Source organism: Homarus americanus, unplaced genomic scaffold (genome assembly GCF_018991925.1).
Source record: "Homarus americanus isolate GMGI-L3 unplaced genomic scaffold, GMGI_Hamer_2.0 scaffold17856, whole genome shotgun sequence".
Taxonomy (NCBI): Eukaryota; Metazoa; Arthropoda; class Malacostraca; order Decapoda; family Nephropidae; genus Homarus; species Homarus americanus.
In genome coordinates this window covers 62,281-84,210 of record NW_024738735.1, presented here as the reverse complement: position 1 = coordinate 84,210, position 21,930 = coordinate 62,281, and positions in this window count along the sequence as shown.

The window sequence follows — 21,930 nt, the reverse complement described above, 5'->3', positions numbered from 1 at the left end:
TCATTAACTCTTAGAAATCGTATACAATATATATATTTTACTCGTATACCCATATGTGTAATTATATTCATCCGTGCAATTACGTAAAGTACCTGTATGTATTAAATTTACTTTCAGAACATACAGAATTTACTCATGCATACACACAAGTACTTACAGGTATAGAGAATAATCAAGTATGATAAACACCTGTTGCATATAACTGGGGGTAGATTTAAACCACCAAACAAACACACAAAACTAAATACTGTATTAAATTAGTACCCATAATCCTCCCGTAAGCCTGGCAGGGAGAGGGACATGCTCTGCTTACCTCAACCACGACTCTGTGCTTATGTGATTTCTCTGTGGTTTCTGTAATTTAAAATAACTATGATATATATTGCAGCGTTTTGGGGTACTATTGTGTTGAATAATATTAACTTTATGCATATTATTATTTTATTGTTATTATTAGTGTTGTTGTTTTTTTGTTTTTGCCTTTGTTTTTGTTGTTGTTGATGTTTTTGTTGTTGTTGATGTTTTTGTTGTTGATGTTTTTGTAGTTGATGTTTTGGTTGTGTTGTTGTTTTTCTTGTTGTTGTTTTGTTATTTTATTTATTTTTTCTTATCATACAAGTACCACATGATATCAGATACATACAGTTAACCAAAAATCCGGATATTCGGTGTTTTCTAAATAAATACACATCAGGGTTTCTTAATATACAGTAACTTTAATGTACAGATACCTCAAGGTTTCTAAGATATATTAATGTATATATAAAAGCACACTGGATATCGAACGACGCAACTTACCTTCCCTAAGACTAATTTGATTCACCACCTGTACACTAAAATACCTGAGCTTAATCAATTTTTCCTTTAGCTAATAATAAGTATCCATTAATAAACAGAGAAATACAACGGTAGAGGTGGAAAGAGATTAGGTTAGATTTGGTTAGGTTAGGTTAGGTGTTGATAGATAAGGTGGAGTTTGGTTAAGTTATATTGGGCTGGGTTAGGTTAGGTTAGGAAATATTATACAGGTCAAGAGAAGATGAAGAGAGGTTTGGTACAGGTAAAGACAGATGAGGATAAAGGATAGACAGATGGAGTAGAGGTATAGACAGTTCATAAAGGCGTAGATAGCGTGGATTCAGATATACAGGTAGACAGGTGGGGTTGAGATGATGATACCTGTGGAGGAGATGTTGAGGGGTGATAGAGGTGTATGGGTGTAAACAAGCTGGAATGTCACCTCCCGATCATGGTTCATCAGGGACGTGGGTGAGGCCCCAGCAGGTGTCATGCCAGAGTGGCTGACGCAGGTGAGATGTGTAATTACCAGGTCTCGTGACTACCTGGCCGCTGGCGGGGCGTTATAGCCAAGTCAATATAACTTAAAAGCGTTCTCAGGTGGACGGTAAAATGTGAGAACTAGAATTACTGCAAAGAGTGTTATATGTAAGAAAGGTGTACATATTGTGTTGTAATGTAGTGAAAGTATATATATATATATATATATATATATATATATATATATATATATATATATATATATATATATATATATATATATATATATATATATATATATATATATCTATGTATGTGTGTGTGTGTATACATACAAGCCACTCTAAGACGAACAAATATATATGTATATATAATATAAACTCTGAACAGAATAACACACACACACACACACACACACACACACACACACACACACACATCTACTCGTACATTATGTACTGCCTTTCATCAACACTATGGAGTGAACAAGACAAGGTGGCTGCTTCACACTGGCAACCTCATATTTCGGTAACACATTAAATTTCTTCAACCACTTAAACCGATTCCTCCTTTTATCTGTAGTCAGTCAACTTACACCTTTGTAACAGCAAGTTTTCTTTTAGGAAAATTCCTTCTTGGACTGATATTTTATGCCAACTAATGTAAGTTTTGCGTCCGAGTGATGGCCATATTTCAGACGGTAACCGTGAAGCACGTTAAGCGAAGATGATGTACGATCAAGGGTTCGTGTCCTGTGAATGAATCACCATCAATGATTCACATGTTAGAAGGATCCCCGGGGGAGAGGGTGGGTGCAGGGGAGGGGGAGAACTGTTGTATTGGAGGAGGAGAAGAGGTGAGAAAGGTGGGCTATGATAGGCCGAGGGAGGAGGTTTTTGTGTTGGTTGGGATGAGGTACAAACGAATTTATATATATATATATATATATATATATATATATATATATATATATATATATATATATATATATATATATATATATATATATATATAAACCACAATATTATGGCTCCTCTAAGCCGCCGTACCAAAACACATCTCCCTGACCTGTTTCATTCCCTTCCTTCACTCCCTCCTCCTTCATGCCACCTTCCCAGCACGCTGTGAGACATCCCCTCCCCTCCACTCCCCTAATCCATTTTACCTCACTCTAACACACTCACACATACTCTTCCCATCATTTTACCCGAGAACCCCTCTGAAAGACAAAGCTTATTTTCCATCACATGATGGCTGGTCAAAGGGGCTTCGGTCTTAACAGGTCCCACCCCAACCTCATCCTTGTTTCTGTGGCCCAGTCGTACCGGGGCACCAATCATACTGGGTCACATGTTAGGTAGGATAGGTTGGCCTATTAAGACTGGGACTCACCTGCAGCTCGAGTACACCCTCTCTACCTCATACTGTTCATGGTTTACTTATTCCCTTCCAGCTGCCAGCATTATAAACATCCATTAAGCATTTTTTGGCTCCAGTCTGGATTTCATAATTATCTGCTCCCCTCCATGTCCATGTGTTGGTCTCGAGGGCTGTGTTAGGAGTTTGTCTGCTAGTTTGTGTGTGTGTGTGTGTGTGTGTGTGTGTGTGTGTGTGTGTGTGTGTGTGTGTGTGTGTGTGTGTGTGTGTGTGTGTGAGTGTGTGTGTGTGTGTGTGAGTGTGTGTGTATTCCTCGTCAAAAGCCAATCAGTATTTCTGTCGTGTTTAGTTCCTTCTCTTATTTCGCCCTCCACTGTGCCCGTATTTACATAGTACTAATCCCTTGTGAGTCCCTTGAATTGCCTAACCCTTTCCAATAATTCACCGCCCGTCCTACCCTACCAGCACTACACACCTCGTCCACAGACTCAGCCACTCAACACTCTATCTTCTCTCAAAATAAACCTTCACCATATTCTTCCCAGCACACGACAACAATACTACAATTTTCTCCCGTGTACAATTCATTTACCATTTCTTTTAAAGTTGCTTTTTGCTCTTTATTACCAAGAGTTCAAAGTCATCAGCAATACAGAGTTTCTATCTACCGCTAACTTGTTGAATTCGTAATAAACATAGTCAAGTGAATGTTTCTTGGGAGTGATTGACAAAATGAATCCACGTTCAGGACGATGAATAGCAACTAACATTACCAGCTGAAGAAATAATGTTCATTTTTCAACACAATGACACCAGTTGTTTTGTATCTCTCACATACGATTTTCTCTTGACATATATACAGTTTTTTTTTTGCCTGTACCTTCACATAACCTGGAGTGTGTGTAGTGGAGCAAGACGCTGAGGGTCGTGGCGTGCGGGTTGGTTTATTTAGAAGCACTGGAGGGGAACACCAGCTCTCGCAACTGACCCATTTCCAGTCAATGGATATTTGACACTGTTAACATTCCCTAGCCCACAGATGCAGTTGTTAGAGTTATGTATACACTAGACTCTTACTATGGCGTCGTGGCCTGTGGCGTGGGAGGGCGTGTATCTTTGGTGTAGTGGCGTGTATCTGTGGTGTGGTGGCGTGTATATGTGGCGTGGTGGCTTATATTCAAGACATGTTGGCGTGTATATGTAGCGAGGTGGCGTGTGTCTGTATACTTGTGTCTGAGGGCATGTGCGTGCCTTATATCCATATTCATTGTGTGCGTATATGTGTATGTTTTTTCTTTTCCATGAACGTTTTTTTTATAGTAATATGTGTTGGTGTGTTTGTCATGTTGATCTGTAAACTGTAACTCCTTATACCCATAAAGGTACCATTACAGGCTCTGAAATTCTACGGACATTCTTTTCATATGTAACATACTATACCTATTATATGTAGAAGATTATATATGTAAATTAACTCTGAAGAATTTTTTTTTATTTAATATATTCTTGGCTGGAAAGCTATGAAGGAAGGTTAAAATAAATAATTATGAAATATTAAGAAGAACAACTGGTAATATGTAATAAGAAATCAAATACTGATCATTATATTTCGGAATAACGTTAAGTAAATGTAAACAGATGAGTGTACATTAGGCAGAATAGGAATAAGGTAAAATACAATAAATAGTATAACGAGGATAAAAAATAAATGTGTATAATGAATACAAATAAGAATAAACAGAAAATATATAATGAAAACTAAAAGATAATTTCTTCAGTTAATATAGATTTTTTTTTTTAAATATATTCAATTAAAATTAAACAGAGATGACGATGTTTTAAATACGCGTGTAAAATTACTTTATTTTAAACAATGTACGACTATTATAGTATATATTTTCCTAAGTGAGTAAAAAAAATATTTAAATAACTAACGGTATATTTTATTTTTAAGTATAAAATTCCTGACAAGTTACGTATTTTATAAAACAACAGGGAAAAAAATAATTTGTACAATAGTAATTAATCACGAATGAAATTTTACTATTCGGATGATTAATATAGTACTGTCAAATCAATGAATATTAGAACAAAATGTAAAAAAAAATACTGATTGTGTTAAATGATTTTCTGAATGATGGATGACCCCGTCGCTTATTATTGTAATGGTGTGTATCGTCCCTTTAATTACGAGTGGGTTAAGTCATTGTCCTCAAAGGGTTAAAGCCTCTTCCTCAAAGGGTTAAATCGTTATACTCAGGTGGTTATATCACCGTCCTCAGATACCTAAATCATCGTCATTATGAGTTTAGATCATCGTCACTATTTGGTTAGATTATAGTTCAGAAAATGTAAAAATCCATCCTCCTCAAAGGGTTAAACGATCCTCCTCCTCCTCAAAGGGTTAAGCCAGCATCCTCAGGGGGTTAAATCAGCTTCGTAAAAGGGTTAAATTATAGTCCTCAAAGGGTTAAATCATAGACCTGAAAATGCTAAATCATAGTTCAGAAAGGGTTAAACCATGGTCTTTAAAAGGGTTAAAACATAGCCGTAAAAATGTTAAATCATAGTCAGAAAGGGTTAAACTATAGTCAGAAAGGGTTAAACCATAGTCAGAAAGGGTTAAACCATCGTCAGAAAGGGTTAAACCATAGTGAGAAAGGGTTAAACCATAGTGAGAAAGGGTTAAACCATAGTCATAAGAAGAAGAGTTTAATCACAGTCGAGAGAGGAGAGTTACTGTAAGCTATCATCCTCAGGAGCTAATAAACATCGATGTACAGACTACTCCTTAGCTTTTGTAAACTTGTTGATGTTACAGGAGCTCTGACAGAGGGTGATGGAGGGTGGCAGACCTGTGACTGGCCCCAGGTAATGAATATAGTGCTTGCAAGCTGTCAGTTGTTGAGCTTATGTGTATAGTTTGGGAGAGTGAAGGGATATGCTGCCTCTGGGCTAAACTCTTTATACACTAGAGTTTTGGGGGTATGTATGTATGTATGTATGTATGTATGTATGTATGTATATATGTACTCCCTCGAGCAGGTATCATCCAAACAAGACTCCTTACTTCATCAATGTCTAATCATCTGCTCTAGTTATGGTACTAATTGGTGTGACATAATTCAGGATGAAGTGCACCAGATTACAGTACAGTGTTTTATCATTCCACAATACTTTATTTTTTATAGTGTGGTGAGTTAATCCTCTTTACGGTTTATCACAACACACCTGAAGCACGTGACGTACACCTGGTGGTTATTTTGGTTTATTTGAGGGTGGGGGGGGGGGAGGTAGGTTCATTACCAGGTAGATAGGTGTGGTTCTCGGGGTGTGGGAGGAGGGTAATTTGATTGGCAATAAATAAGAAAGTCTAGAAAGTGGGACTGGATATTTTTAATCTTAGAGTTTGTGTAATAAATTGTTTTGTTAGAATTTAAAGTCGTGATTTAATGATTATTTACAAAACATTTTTTCTACGATTTATTGACAGAATTTTTTTTTACTACTGTTGTAAAAGACACAAGAATCAATTACCAGAACTCATAGATATTAGTAGTATAAATTTGATAGTTACTTTATAATCATATTTTCATTACTTGGTATAACTGCAGGGAAGTGTTGACAGTGATAGTTGTACAGCTTGTGTTAATACTACTACGGGGTGGATATTGAGCCTCTCTTGCTACTGCCACCTCGAGGAATAGAGGCAGAAATAACGTCAACATTCACCTGCGTATCGATAAATGAGATTAGGTCTCTGTCAGCATTTGTCTATAAATAAGAAAGGTATAAGAGAAAAAAATCGAAAGAACTTAAATAACTTGATACTGAAACTTTAAAATAATTACACAAATCCTATTTTCCTTCTAAATAGGTAGAGAAAATATCGAACTCAACCATAATAGATATCTCAATACCTTAACATTAATTTTACTTATTTATCTCCTTACCTAAAATTCCTGTATCTCCATTATCTACATCTTCCTGTGCACCTGTACCTACGTTTACTGAAAGTAGAACAATGTAATTAACCATATTCTTAATTATTACAGGTGCACAGTGATTTTCCGATCACCTTCTATACTGTTTTATCCATTAATTTTCATCTCTATACTTAAATCTTCATTATTAATTAACTATCTCATTTATTCACTATCTGATTGATCTATTTTGGTCTAATAATCTGATTTTAGGAACGAATTTATATATAATTACTTTTGGATTATTATTAAAGATTGATACAGCAATACAGTCTCATAAATTATATCAAACACCACACCTGTATCATCACCATCATCATCATCATCATCATCATCATCATCATCATCATCATTAAAACAGTTTTTAATTAGGTCAATGATATGATCCACACCGTCCAGGTTTTCTATTCTGACACTTGATTAAAAACTAAATAATATGTTGTTGTGTTGTACTGGTTGTGTGTTGCACTGGTGGTGTGTTGTACTGGTGATGTGTTGTACTGGTGGTGTGTTGTACTGGTGGTGTGTTGCACTGGTGGTGCGTTGTACTGGTGGTGTGTTGTACTGGTGGTGTGTTGTACTGGTGGTGTGTTGTACTGGTGGTGTGTTGCTGGTGGTGTGTTGTACTGGTGATGCGTTGTACTGGTGTGTTGTACTGGTGGTGTATTGTGCTGGTGTGTGTGTTGTACTGGTGGTGTGTTGTACTGGTGGTGTGTGTTGTACTGGTGATGCGTTGTACTGGTGTGTTGTACTGGTGGTGTGTTGTACTGTTGGTGTGTTGCACTGTGGTGGTGTGTTGTACTGGTGGTGTGTTGTACTGGTGGTGTGTTGTGCTGGTGGTGTGTTGTACTGGTGGTGCGTTGTACTGGTGGTGTTGTACTGGTGGTGTGTGTTGTACTGGTGGTGCGTTGTACTGATGTGTGTTGTACTGGTGGTGTGTTGTATTGGTGGTGTGTTGGTGTTGTTGTACTGGTGGTGTGTTGTGCTGGTGGTGTGTTGTGCTGGTGGTGTGTGCTGGTGTGTGTTGTACTGGTGGTGTGTTGTACTGGTGGTGTGTTGCACTGGTGGTGTGTTGTGGTGGTGTGTTGCACTGGTGGTGTGTTGTGGTGGTGTTGTATTGGTGGTGTGTTGTACTGGTGGTGTGTTGTACTGGTGTGTTGTACTGGTGGTGTGTTGTACTGGTGGTGTGTTGTACTGGTGGTGTGTTGTACTGGTGGTGTGTTGTATTGGTTGTGTGTTGTACTGGTGGTGTGTTGTACTGATGGTGTGTTATATTGGTGGTGTGTTGCACTGGTGGTGTGTTGTACTGGTGGTGTGTTGTACTGGTGGTGTGTTGTACTGGTGGTGTGTTGTACTGGTGGTGTGTTGTACTGGTGGTGTGTTGTACTGGTGTTGTGTGTTATATTGGTGGTGTGTTGCACTGGTGGTGTGTTGTACTGGTGGTGTGTTGTACTGGTGGTGTGTTGTACTGGTGGTGTGTTGTACTGGTGGTGTGTTGCACTGATGGTGTGTTATATTGGTGGTGTGTTATATTGGTTGTGTGTTGTACTGGTGTTGCGTTGTACTGGTGGTGTGTTGCACTGATCCGTCCACACACACACACAAAGCAGGGGACGTGTTTAGTGTGGTCAGTTAGTCACTCAGGGCTACTTGCACGTCCGCTCCATATATCAGGCGTCCTCCCCCGTCCTCAGGCCAACCAGTGAATATTGTGTGGCCACCCCCCCACCCCCCCCCCTCATAACCTTCATTCCTCTTGTGGTATTGTGTTCCGTGATCTATTACATTGATGTCTGTCTGTTCTTTATTAAATTATCAGTCTGTGTTTACTTGTTCTTTTCATTATTTTTTTTTCCTTTTATATTTATTTGTGTTTTTTTTTAAGTTATGGGTAATTTATGTCTAATGTGGTCAGATTATTTTTTTCCTTGCCTCCCCACCCCCCCAAAAGGTTCCTTTGAGGTATGCGGTTCACATTCACTAGCTTCGGATTGTTCGTTTATCGGTGCTAGTTTCTGGGGGGGGTAGGATATCCAATATTCAGAGTCCTCCAGGCCGTCTGCCGCATCCTACCGACACCTGTGCCTCTTGGTGCAGGAGTGTGACAGCAGGTACAAACGATCCTGAAACGTCTTCTCGCTGCGTGTCGTGTTGGGGATAGAATATTTGGTCACAAGTTAACTGAGGCACTAAGTCCTATAAGACCTTCTGACCTGACCTGACCTGATCTGACCTGACCTCGCGATTAGGGTATGGGGCTATTGGGGGCCGGTTGGGGATGGGTGGCAATTGGGAGTGAACTTTAATCCAAATTGGTTAGATTAGATTAAGTTGGAGGAGTTTGCTACGGGTGAGAACTATTATGACCCATCACTGAGTCTCCTGAAGGGGGCCCCCCGGTGAGTGAGGAGGGGTGGTGGTAGGGGGCGGTGGGAGGGGGAAGGGGGTGATGGCGCCACAAACCTGCTGCTTGAAGTTAATGTCGGTGACGAACCAAACCCATAACCTATAATCCTTTCTTTATTATTCCATTTACTTCTCCTTCCTTCCTCTCTTCTCCTTTATTCCCCTCTTCTCCTTTCTTCCCCTCTTCTCCTTTCCTCCCCTCTTCTCCTTTCTTTTCCTTAATCTCTTGCAACTGTTCTCCATTTCTCATCATATCTTACTTCTTTTTCTCCTTCTCCTGTCTCTTTTTTTCTCTCTGTTTTTCTCTCTTTCTCTCCTTCCCCTTCTCCTCATTTGATGTATACAGGATTTATTGCTTGCCATTCAATATCATTAGATTCACATCTCGATGGAATATGAGGTCAGTTTCTCTTATGAATCTTGGCTGTTGCCTTGAATGTCTGGCTGTTCTGAGTGTCTGACTGTTCTGATTGTCTGACTGCTCTGAGTGTCTGACTGTTCTGATTGTCTGACTGTTCTGATTGTCTGACTGTTCTGATTGTATGGCTGCTCTGAGTGCCTGGCTATTCTGAGTGTCTGACTGTTCTGAATGTCTGACTACCATGAGCTTCTGACTTTCCTTAACTATCTGGATGCCTTGACTGACTAACTGTTCCGAGTGTCTGGCTGTTCTGAGTGTCTGGCTGTTCTGAGCTTCTGACTTCCATAAGTTTCTGACTGTCCTGAGTATCATTCCAGTCCAACTTTCTTATTCAAAATATATAAAAAGGAAAAAAAAAGAAGTTAAATTTCAAGTTCAAATACCAACAGTCACCCTCCTGCTGCTCGGCGTGACGTCATCAGAGAAGCTCATCCGTAATTCACTTTAACACTGTGACATTATTTAATAAACCTGACCAAGTGACCTCAGTATAATTATAGGTCATGAAGCTATGTGGTATTCAATCGTATTTACATCTATAAGAAATTCATTAAAAAATATTCCCAATGGTATTTATAATAATAATAATTTAAACTCCTTTATTCGTTCAACCTATAAGTGTTGCCAAGACGTATATGTGTATGTGTATAATAGTTATTAATACAATTATCTTTAACATTTCCACTGCGTAATAAAAAAAAAGTATAATAATTTGTAAATGTCACTCCCTCTGGTGACGTCACTCCTTGTTGGATAAATAGAAGACGATGTTTCATTTACTCTCTTTTATTTAAGTCAATTTAGAGGCAGTAATTGTGTGATTCATGGCTACTGTTTTACGAGAGAATGTATCATTATCAACACACTTAAAACTAATGACTGTAATTTAGAAGAGTAATTTTACCTTTTGGGGTTGAACTTTAGAGGCCATTGTGTACGGGAAGTAAAATAATCGTAATTATAGGAAGATGGAAAAAATCAACACATGGAATAAAACAAAAGAAATGAGGGGAATGAAACCAAAGAAAAGCGAGGAATGAAACAAAAAATATCTAAATAAAAGAAATAATATATACCAGCTGAAATATTCATACATTAATTACATGTATATATTTTACATATATGATTCCTAACGTGTGACCTGGAAGGCACTCTCTAAACTGGTGATTCTTATAACGATCATAAATATACTGTACAACTCTGTGATTGGTTCCACGGTGTCGATAACTACTACTACTATCACTATTAGCGTCCATCATAACTACCATTATCACCAGCGTCGATAACTACCACCATCACCACCAGCGTTGATAATTACCACCACCACCACAATCACCACCAGCGTCGATAACTACCACCATCACCACCAGCGTTGATAATTACCACCATCACCACAATCACAACCAGCGTCGATAACTACCATCACTACCACCATCAGCGTCAATAACCACCACCACCACCATCAATAACCACTACCACCACCATCAATAACCACTACCACCCCCACCAGCGTTGATGAAAATGAAGAGAAAAAAAAATATTATTACGACATTTCAAGACTACTTTTTTTATTAACCTCTGAATCCGTAAATGCTCTTCCCGTTCCTTGAATAAAACACACCGAGGAAATGTTCATGGATTTCGTACATGTCAGCTGAATAAATTACACTTCTCACTTAACCGAAAAAATAAAATAAACATTCAACATTTTCACCATAATGTTGAATCTTAAGCTAATGAATTTAATTACTGTTCCTTCATCAATCTTAATCCATCATTGCTTTGTGTTCAGTCATCATTTTTATAGCAGTTGGAGTTAATTTGTATTTCAGGGTTATTTTTGTTTACTGAATATAGAGTAAAATGACGAGGGAACATTGTGGGATGGAAGGAGGAGGTTGGGTTACTGTTGGTGTGTGTGTGTGTTAGTCGGTACAGTTATATTAGATAAAGGTGATCACTTTTCCTGACTGGTGGTGGACTATGTGTGTGTGTGTGTGTGTGTGTGTGTGTGTGTGTGTCAAACTATACATTCAGTCAGTTACGAGTAGCACCTTACTTTCGCTGTTACCACGAAGGCGGCGCGGCTGTAGGGGGGGGGGGACGCCGCCTATCAGCGCTCGCCTAACCAGACGGCAGAGGTGAAGTCCATCACCTTGAACGATGATTAAATGATCCATCTATGTATATCCCACACTTCGCTTCAAGCTTTTAAAGCCGAGTGCACCACACATGACTATCCACACCATTGGTATAGAAGCTGTACTTTACTAATGGTTGTGGATATTTTGGTCTTTCAGGAAAAAATCTCTGATAGGTAATATTTTTCTTTTATTAAATAGGTTGTAATGAAAATAATAATTAAGGAGATGGGCTGATGTAGCAACAACCCATTCAAAAATAAACTGCAGTATAATACAAACATACATATTGATGCTAATATCGTGATAACTTGAGTCAAAATAATAAACGCTAAAGGGAATGTTGTTTACTGGGTCTTCAAAATCACCTGCGAGAGACCCCACAATCCCCAGCGAGTGTTGGGACAACAGCAGCTCGGGTGACAAGTTAATAATGTAATACATGAAATACGTGAAATACCTCATATGTATAACCAAAACAAAACAAATAATTCTTGTTAATTAAATTGGTTCTAATACACCACCATTAAACCCTCTGACTCGTCCCTCTCTTCTGACCAGTGATGGCTGCCCACCTGACGAGGCCAACATATGTTTTGCCAGGGAAAAAAATATCGTTGGTGTGTGTGTTTTTATATGAAACAGGACTCGTAGCGGGGCTTTGTTTCATGTGTCACCTGAACCAGCGTGACTCACATCTGCTGCCGCACCTGTATATATAGTTAATGTGTCGTCACTAATGTTCTTATCGTCTCGGTTATACTCGTCCATAACAATATTGGGTTAAAGGAACACTAAAAGACATCCGCGAGAGGAGAATCATATACAGTACCAGCCCGGGTGAACAGATTGCACTCCTGGACTTAATAACCCATTGCTATACCCCTTGGTCGTCATGGGAGGATGAGAGCTGGTGAAATACAGGCCTGATATCCTGTATACTATAAATGCACCATAAAAAATGGAGATCTAACAATATTCAACGGTTCATGAGGTCTTTGTGGCGCGGTGACTGTCAGACCTTAATTATCTTACCATTTGATACAGAAATCCCGTAAACTGTCTTTAATTATCGCTGACCAACACTCCTCGACCAGCTCCGGAGACCTCCCTCGCTGTGGCTGCTCGACTTTGGCCTAAGGGAAGTATTGACCACTGCGAAACTGAACAATTTATTTTTCCTGGTAAAATGTTGGTACTGTGATGATCCAAATCCTCCATTCGGGCCCCACGACTCGGGGCTTTGACTCGACACCTCAACAAAAAGCTTCACCGTAACTTTTAACAATTTTTCAAGCTTTAGTTTTCACAGCTTAACTGACACTGTTGGTGCTATTATTTTCATGTTTTATATAACAGTGTGTCGGGTGTTTCTCGCCTTGCTACGACTACTCCTTACGGTGTTATGGGAACCAGCAAGTCCACCTTTAGATAAATTTCCCTCACAAGTCCAACAACAGATAAGATTCCTTACAAGTCCGGTTTTGTATGAATCATCATCCTCTTCACTCACACTGATATTCGGCTTTACTTAACCGAATACTTATACATTTTTACCATTAATAAGTGAACTTACTTAACCCAGACACAGATTAAAGTTAGTGAGTGTCCTGTAATCTAGAGCTCAGGTGATAAAGACCTTTGTTTACCGTTACCAAGTGACTTAGGTGACATAAGTATATTATAATTGATTTAGATTATATAAAGTTATATTTTACTGAGTTATATTGAATTACGTTATATAGTTACACTGCATTTGATTATTGAGTTTCATAATATAGAATTAATTTTCATTGAATTAAATTATACTGAGTAAAGAAAGGAATATGTCCTGATTATTCCTGGAAGAAAAAATGTAACTTAACATTGACCAATTTCTGCATAAGTCTTGTTTCTGTTTAACTGATCATGGTGGGGAAAGAGAGGAGAGGGAGGGGTAAGTGGGAGAGGGGGAGAGGGAGGGGTAAGTGGGAAAGGGGGAGAGGAAAGGGTAAGTGGGAAAGGGGGAGAGAGTGGGATGGAGTAAAGAGGGGAGGAGATAAGGAGGAAGTGGGAAGAGAGTGGGGAAAGAGGGGAGAGAATAAAGGGGTAAAGGAGTAAGAGGAAGGGAAATAAGGGAGGAGGTGGAGGCGGGGTAAAAGGTGCTGGGAAAGGGGGCAAGAGGGGATAAGGGGCAAGGAGTAAGGGAAAGGACGATAAATGTAGAGGGAATAAGAAGGAAGTAGATGAGGTAAGGGGAGGGGATAAAGAGAGAGGGGTAAGGGGGAAATGAGTAAAGAAGAGTAAGGGGTAAAGGAGAATAGGGGTATAAGGGGAAAGGGGAAAAGGGGGATAAGCTAATGAGAGGGATAGTCGTATACCTTCTGTCGAAAAAAAAAGAAAGAGGGGGAAGAGGCGGGGGGAGGGAGGGAGAAGGAGGGGGGAGGAAGGGTGAGGGGAAAAGGGGACGGGGAGAAAAGAGAGTGGGGGAGAGGTGAGTATTGGCATTGTTTTTTACTGACTAAGGCAACTAAAAGAACATATAATTATACTATATATTCTTCCTCAACTTTGGGTGTGAATGAGTCTAAAAACTGCTTTCTTGTGTATGACTCAAATGTGGAAGCTTTTCTTTTCACTGTTTTGATTTAAAATTACAAGAAATTAAGAGGATAACTAATACAGAACCAGACTGTAAATGTCGTATTGACAGCCGGATAAAAAAAGAGGATAATTTATCAGAAGCCGGAGTTAGAATTAAGTATTAAGAGCCGGATAAAAGAGAATAATTTATCAGGATCCGGACTTAGAAAATATTCATCTACAGCCGGACATACAATATAATTCGTGTAAAATCCTCAAACTTATCTTATTTTAACTTAACCTAACCAAACCTAACCAAACCTAACCTTTGACAGTCAGTAAGTAAATATTGACTGATTTATTAACAGAATACATCGGTTTAAAAGCTTCACTAAACAACTGAATAACACGAGATGAGGTTTTTCGTTTCATTATTTCCATTTAATCATTCAGTATTTTTTTCTTCATAGGGAGTTTTTCATTAAGGTGAGTGTGTTTGTGTAATGTCAGTCGTTTAGTTATGACCATAGTATTATTATTATCATTATTATTATTATTATTATTATTATTATTATTATTATTATTATTATTATTATTATTATCATTATTATTATTATTATTATTATTATTATTATTATTATTATTATTATTATTATTATTATTATTATTATTATTATTATTATTATCTAGAGAGAGACAATACAGGTGTGTGGTCAGGGCCTCATGTACCTTGCCAACAGTTGTCATGTGTAGTAATGAGCTTCCACCTGTACTACAACACCTGAGACTACCTGGTCATCAGAGCTAAAAGGCTTTATGAGTGCAGTCATGTAAACACTTCTGAAATGTTTTAATGTCTAATACTGACAGAGTGCAAACCAGGTTAAAAGGTTCATATAAATAATGTATAACGTTTGTTGACGTAGACTAGCAGGTGGTGGGGGGAGTTGGGGGGGGGTAGGGAGGGGTTATCCCACCAGCTGACTTATGGACATGGGGAGGGAGGGGGGCTGGGGAGGGAGTGAGTGAGAGAGTAAGGGGAAGTAGGGAGGGATTAATACATCAAGTCATATCCTAAATATAAACAATTAAAGCCTATCATTTTTTTTTCTGTAAAATTTCAATTGTTATTCGACAAAAGATTTTTTTTTACAGCAATATTCCAGGTACTTGTACTATTGAATACAACTGAACGTACAATACACTCACAAAAAAATACCTCGCTATTGTATTTTTATCTCGAAATTTCTAAAAAAAAACTGTATAATCTGGGGAGAGAGAAAAAAATAGTTATAGAATATATGAAGGAAATACCAATTGTGCGGCGGGCTGGACACGTCAACAAGGCCGGCCGGTGTGGTAGGATCTTGGCCAGGAATATTTCCTCAACACTCTCAACTTGAATGCAAATTGTCACTGAGAATTGTTGGAAAAAAATATCAGAAGTTATGGCGAAAACGGAATGTGAAATGAACCCAGACAACAAGTTTGGCATTTTTTATTTTAATTATCAGTTTTATTATTTCTTTCTTTCCCATCTTCCAACAGCTTTTATTTCCATCCTAAAAGCAGCTTGTGTGAAATTTCTACTTTCCGCCGTTTGCTTTATAATATTCCATTAAATTAGATCAATGTGCTGTATCAGACCCGTGTGTAGTCTGGCCCTGAGTAAGATATGTAAAAGGAAGTTAAATTACCCAGGTAGACTTCACAATACACATATGGTAAAGGAATAGGAATGTTGTAAGGACAGCCAGATTGGTACAGTGAGAGAGAGAGAGAGAGAGAGAGAGAGAGAGAGAGAGAGAGAGAGAAACCTTACCCGAGGCAGATTCCAGTTACCTAGTATTTGAATTTACAATCTTCAACCCTTAACTTTCAGGCGCTCAAGTGAGAACAAAATCCCGTACGAAATATGTATTCAAAATGATAGCATGTGTTCACGGCTCTTTAGGGATTACTGAGAGCTGAACGTCGGGTGGGTAAGGGGGAAGAACTTAAAATACAACTCTTCAATACTCTACACACACACATTGGTGGTGAGGAGGCGAGGGCATGGTGGTGATGGTGGTTAGTAGTGGTGGTGGTTAGTGATGGTGGTGGTTAGTGATGGTGGTGGAGGTAGTAATGATGTTGGTAGTGGTGGTGGTGGTGGTGGTGGTGGTGGTAGTGATGGTGATGGTGATGGTGGTAGAAGTGATAATAATGTTGGTAGTGGTGGTTATTGGTGATTGTGGTGATAAGGTATGGTGGTAGCATAGTCAGGTATATAGAAACAGGATGTGGGAGACAGACAAACTATAGATCTATCATAATTTAACTTCATTTACTTCATCTTTTCTCATGGCGGTGATTTCAAAGAGACGCTCATTGCAGGTAAAAGATAATATTCAACTATATACAATTAAACAATAACACTAAATATTGAAAGGCGGAAATAAACCCACAACATAAATATTAATCTCTAAGAATCACATAACGTAATTTAGAATTTGTTAAGGGAGATATTCATTCTCTGGTATCCACTTGAAAATATATTTGTGTTCTACGAAATCTAAAGTTAACTCAATTACTCCGGACTCGTATACACTGATACACTAGGACTCAGATGAAGAAACAAGACAATTTTTTTTATGTCTTATCTATGTTCTTTTGTTTTATTTAATTTTGTCTTTATTCATTTGTTTTCATTTCCGTTTATATTTTTCCATATGTTAATTTTGTTATTAATTTTTCGTTTTTTTTTCTCACGTTTCTGGTGTATTTAGTTTCTTTATTAATCTATGCTTTATTGTACATTTACCTCACACTTATTTACAGTTTATTTATTAACTATTTACTTATACTTTTGTTTATTACTTATATTAATTATGTATCTTACTTAATATTTTTTTTTACCCTTCTTCCTTAAATACTAATATTTCTTTCATACTTATATTAATTCCTTACTTAATTCTCCTGTTTATTTTTCTTACTTATATTTTTATACTTACTTGCTTACTTACTTACTTTCTTATTCATTTCACTTTTTCTTCTCACTTATTCAAATTCTATTTCACTTATATATATGTGTGTGTGTGTTTATTGCCCATGGTTTTATTCTCTAAAGTCCACTTATTACAAACCATTCGATGATGACTTAACAAAATTGATCGTGTAAAATTGTAGTGATACTTTTTATTCTACTTATATCGTTGTTTAAGTAAAATCGATGGAGGATAAAGGGAGTGTATGAAATAATAACAAGAAAACAGTAACACAGGAAACTCGAACGAGCTGAAATTTGAATCACGAAAAAATATCCGCCTTTTCTAACACAACTCTCTCTCTGTCTGTCTGTCTGTCTGTCTGTCTGTCTGTATGTCTGTATGTCTGTCTCTGTTCTTTTTTATTAATATTTTTGATTATTTTTTGTCATTCATCATCTAGGGATTTGTGATGGATCTTGACACATGGTAGAATATTTTCTCTACCTGGCTGGGTGATCAAGTCAACCTCACAGTCTGGGATCATGGAGGGAGAGAGAGAGAGAGAGAGAGAGAGAGAGAGAGAGAGAGAGAGAGAGAGAGAGAGAGAGAGAGAGAGAGAGAGAGAGAGAGAGAGAGAGAGAGGGTAGGTAGGGAGGGAAGGAAGGAGGGAATATATATATACCCACATACACATTATAACACACACACACGCACACACACACCTCAGCCTACATGCAAATTATCCTCAATATAATCAGATCAGAAGAAAAAAATAAAAAAAACTGTCAATTGTTCTCCTTTACTTACGATAGTTCATTCTCTTCATCACCTTTTACTACACCTTCCACTAATACTTAAATAACATAAACAAAACAATAATTAAAAAAAAAATGAATCTCCGGCAACTAAGTGAACAGCAATACCCTTTACCATTTCACACCTTAAAGCAGCCATTTCGTTACCTATACTCAGGTGACTTCTAAATCATTTTCGGTACAGGTAGTTCTGTTCTCAGGATGGTTATCAAGATTACAGTAACTCCCTCCCCCTGAAGCGAGTGTCTAACACCGCCCTCAGTCTGGTGGCTATTATTCACCTCCATTCACTCAACGTGTTTCCCGCTGGTCTCATATTCTTGACACAAGTTTCTATTCACGGGTGACAGGTGTGTGTGTGTGTGTGTGTGTGTGTGTGTGTGTGTGTGTGTGTGTGTGTGTGTGTTTGTATAATGTTTCTTGGTCAAATTTGGTGGCAAGAAATCACTAGACGGGGTTATTTTGTCCATGGGATCAGTAGGTTATGTTTTGAGGCAATTGTGAATGTTCTGTAGCAGTGACGTGTACTGTGAAACATCTATGTGGTGTCACTGTCTCAGGCACTGTTGTTGTTGTTTTAGTGACGTCAAGCTTCTATCTACCTTTTTATTCGTTATTATTATTGTTCATTTAGGTATTTTCAGTGCCGTGTATGTGTTTAATTTCCTGTGATATTTACAGTCACAAATAATCAAGTAAGGACATAAAAGAATATACCTGCCAACCAGCTAACACACGAGTCTTTCCTTAGAGGATCAGAGAAAACATTGCTGACATAGGTGTAGAAACATGTTGTAACAAAACCTAACCAAATCTGAAGGAAACAACTGATGATAAGCTACAGACGGTTTTATATTCTCTTATGCAAATACTGACTGATATGGATGATTTTGTGTCTGAAATAAACTTATTGAAAACATGAACATTTTATACTAGAATGTCTCTTCATAGTTGATATTCTGCTGCACAAAACGATACCATAATTTTTTTTTTTTTTTTTTTTGCATTTAGTCACACCGGTTATCTACGCTGGGCCGGGGTATATCATGAAATGGTTACCCCAAACTGCATCAGACTTACACGAGCACTTACAGGGGTGGAGTTCGACCTGTCGTAAAGATGTTGTTGGTCACTCGTCTAGGAGAAATATGTCTTCTGCTGTGAAACAATAACAAATCCTCAAATGGTCACGAAGCAAAATAAATAAATTTATTGTCCTTATTAAAATACTATTAGGCCGTTAACGTCCATCAAGAGCGACCGAACAAAAATTAAATTAACGATACATTTAAATTATATCGCAAAGTGAAACTAAGAAAAATAAAAAAATAAATAAATAAAACTACTCAAAGTGAACGTGTAAATTTAAATTAAAATTTGTTTCAATACATTTAAAACTTAAAAGACTAGACTTCAAACTAATAGACAAATCAAATCAAAATATCAGTGAGGTGGAGGGAAATTTTATAACCTTTCAGTAAAGCGAATTATTATGTCACAGTTCACCGGCTTCTGAGTATCTGGGTAGATGAAGAAGCAGGTAAGGAAACGGGACTTTTGTTGGCGTATACATCAAAATTACAAGTTATTTGATCTTACGCAGTGGCAGGACAAGAACCCAATCGTAAAATAAATGTTAATATATCATGCATAAAATAAGACCAAAATATATAGAGAGAATTATATTGAGAATTGGATTACTTATAACGGTGATCAGTGAGTGCATATAACTGTCCCGGAAGAGACGTAATGCTCGGGTTCATTTTCGAAATAAACGAAGCTTCGGGCACAGTAAGATCAACCCCCGCGGGCAATAGGCTCTACTGGTCACTACTCACTGAGTACCCCGCCAGCTCCAGTTGGGTGTGGGTTGTCTGTGTTTAATGAGTGCTCCCGTATACCTGACATACTGTACACGGCTAGTGATGAGGCCTAGTAGAGTGAGGTGAACTATTCCCGTGTTCAAAACTGTGATCTAAGGACCGTGAAGTACTTCCCATACATCCAGCGTAACAGGTTGAACTTAACGAGTAAACCCCATATCGGTTCTACGTTCATCAGGTAAGCCTGGGATTTTTTGTATAATAAATGGACCATTAGTTCATTTATTACGAAACACGATTTGGTGATACGTCTTGTCGGCTAAGCCTCATATTTAACCAACTTTATCTTGTAGAGAAACAATTGCTTATTACACTAATTCTGTCAAAGCTAATGTTGAAATAATACAAACGTGTACAAGATGTGAAATAGGGTAGAAAACATCCCTACGAAGCTCATGGCGGCAGCGGCTTAAACTTCATCTAGCATAACTGAAAAATGTTTTGATGGAGTTCCCTTAAATTTGAGTTGTTTGGTTCGTTTTGCTCGTTATTAATAAGGGTTTAGCCTCAAGGATTTCGTAATGTATCTTCGTTTACCAATGCCACGTTAGGACTCTTTATATATAATTATCGTAGCTTCAGACATGGTAAATTAGTTAGCAATAAACAACTATTTGTATATAGTTAACTGTTGTTGAATGCCTGGTGTAGCCGCGGGTGTGCTGTGAACTATTACTCACGATTTGAAATTGTGGTAAATATGTAGAATAACTCCACGGTCGTAGTAGTTATTTGGTTCAGGTTTTTCAATAAAATGTTTGTTTTATTACATGGAATTCAAGTCCATTGAGAGAGTAAGGACAAAAAGACTATGACTTAGGGAACGGCAAGCAGGTCACGGTGTCCACGTCTTGCCAAATGATAAAAACAACCTTGAAACTCGTGTTGGTTCGTTCCTGTTAAAATTAGACATAGTTTAGTGATAGTTTCTGTTAATGTAATTAATACATACTGTCCATGTTCATTTTAGGAGCGTCCACGATTTTTTTTTAATGAATTTCACGTTTATTTCTCGGGCACATTGACTAAAAGGAAAATCCAACTCCCTTATGAGTCAACTTGACCCCAAGAAACGAGTGTGAAATCAATTAAAACCTTACCAACTCAGCCTAACCGAACCAGGGAAACTGATTTCACTCAATTGTCTTACCTTAAATTACCTGAAGGTTGAAGAAAAAATACCCGAGTATTAAATCATGGGCGGTCCTAAAACGAATATTAACCATTTTCACTCGTTTGAATACGAATCATTATTTATGTTCAGGGAAAGCAACTCAAAACGTGTTTCGTTATTATTTTGCTAAGAAGTTTATTTTGTTTTGTACATTATTAATAACTCGACCCTACAATGAGGTTCTGCCACTTTTGTATATAATATTAGTTATAAAGCTTTGATAAGTCGGTCCAAACCAGGTAAATAAAGGCTTATGATAAACAGTTTTTAAAATGAATGTTGTTGTCGAGTCTTTGTATCGAGAAAGGGAAGTTACGAATCACATTGTTTCATTTATAAATCTCATATTCAGAGCTTCTGAATTTATGTGATCCACTAGTATCTGAATATACGTTTTATCTTTGAAAAGAAGAACGTGTTATAAATGTATCTAAAATAGAATAATCGTTTAAACTGAGTTGGTCTAAGCCAAATATATTCAGATTGGAAACGATTGCACTTGCAAACGTAGGCCTAAGAGGGATCCCAGAGCAACCCCCGTCGATTCACGGATAAAGACAGCTATTAAACATGAATAGAGTCCACTGGTGCTCTTGACGACTTTCCGGAGCGCCGCCGCCTAGTGGATGAAACGTAAACTAGAGGAGTATTAAGGGCGTTGACTCGTTAATAATTGCACCGTTTGACAGCTTGTATAAAGTGGCAAGAATAAAGAGGATTTTCTTATCTCGGTTTGTGCGATATTGTTGTAAGTAATAAAAGAAACTTAAAAACAGTTGTAGTGAAACATAGGAAGATGATGATGACGTGTCAATCACAGAGCCGTGAATAGACGTACTGGCGTCACAAGTCAGCCCGAGTCGTAACAACCTTGTCTGGCGGAGCTGATCGAGGTATTCAGGACTGACGCCATCGTTCATT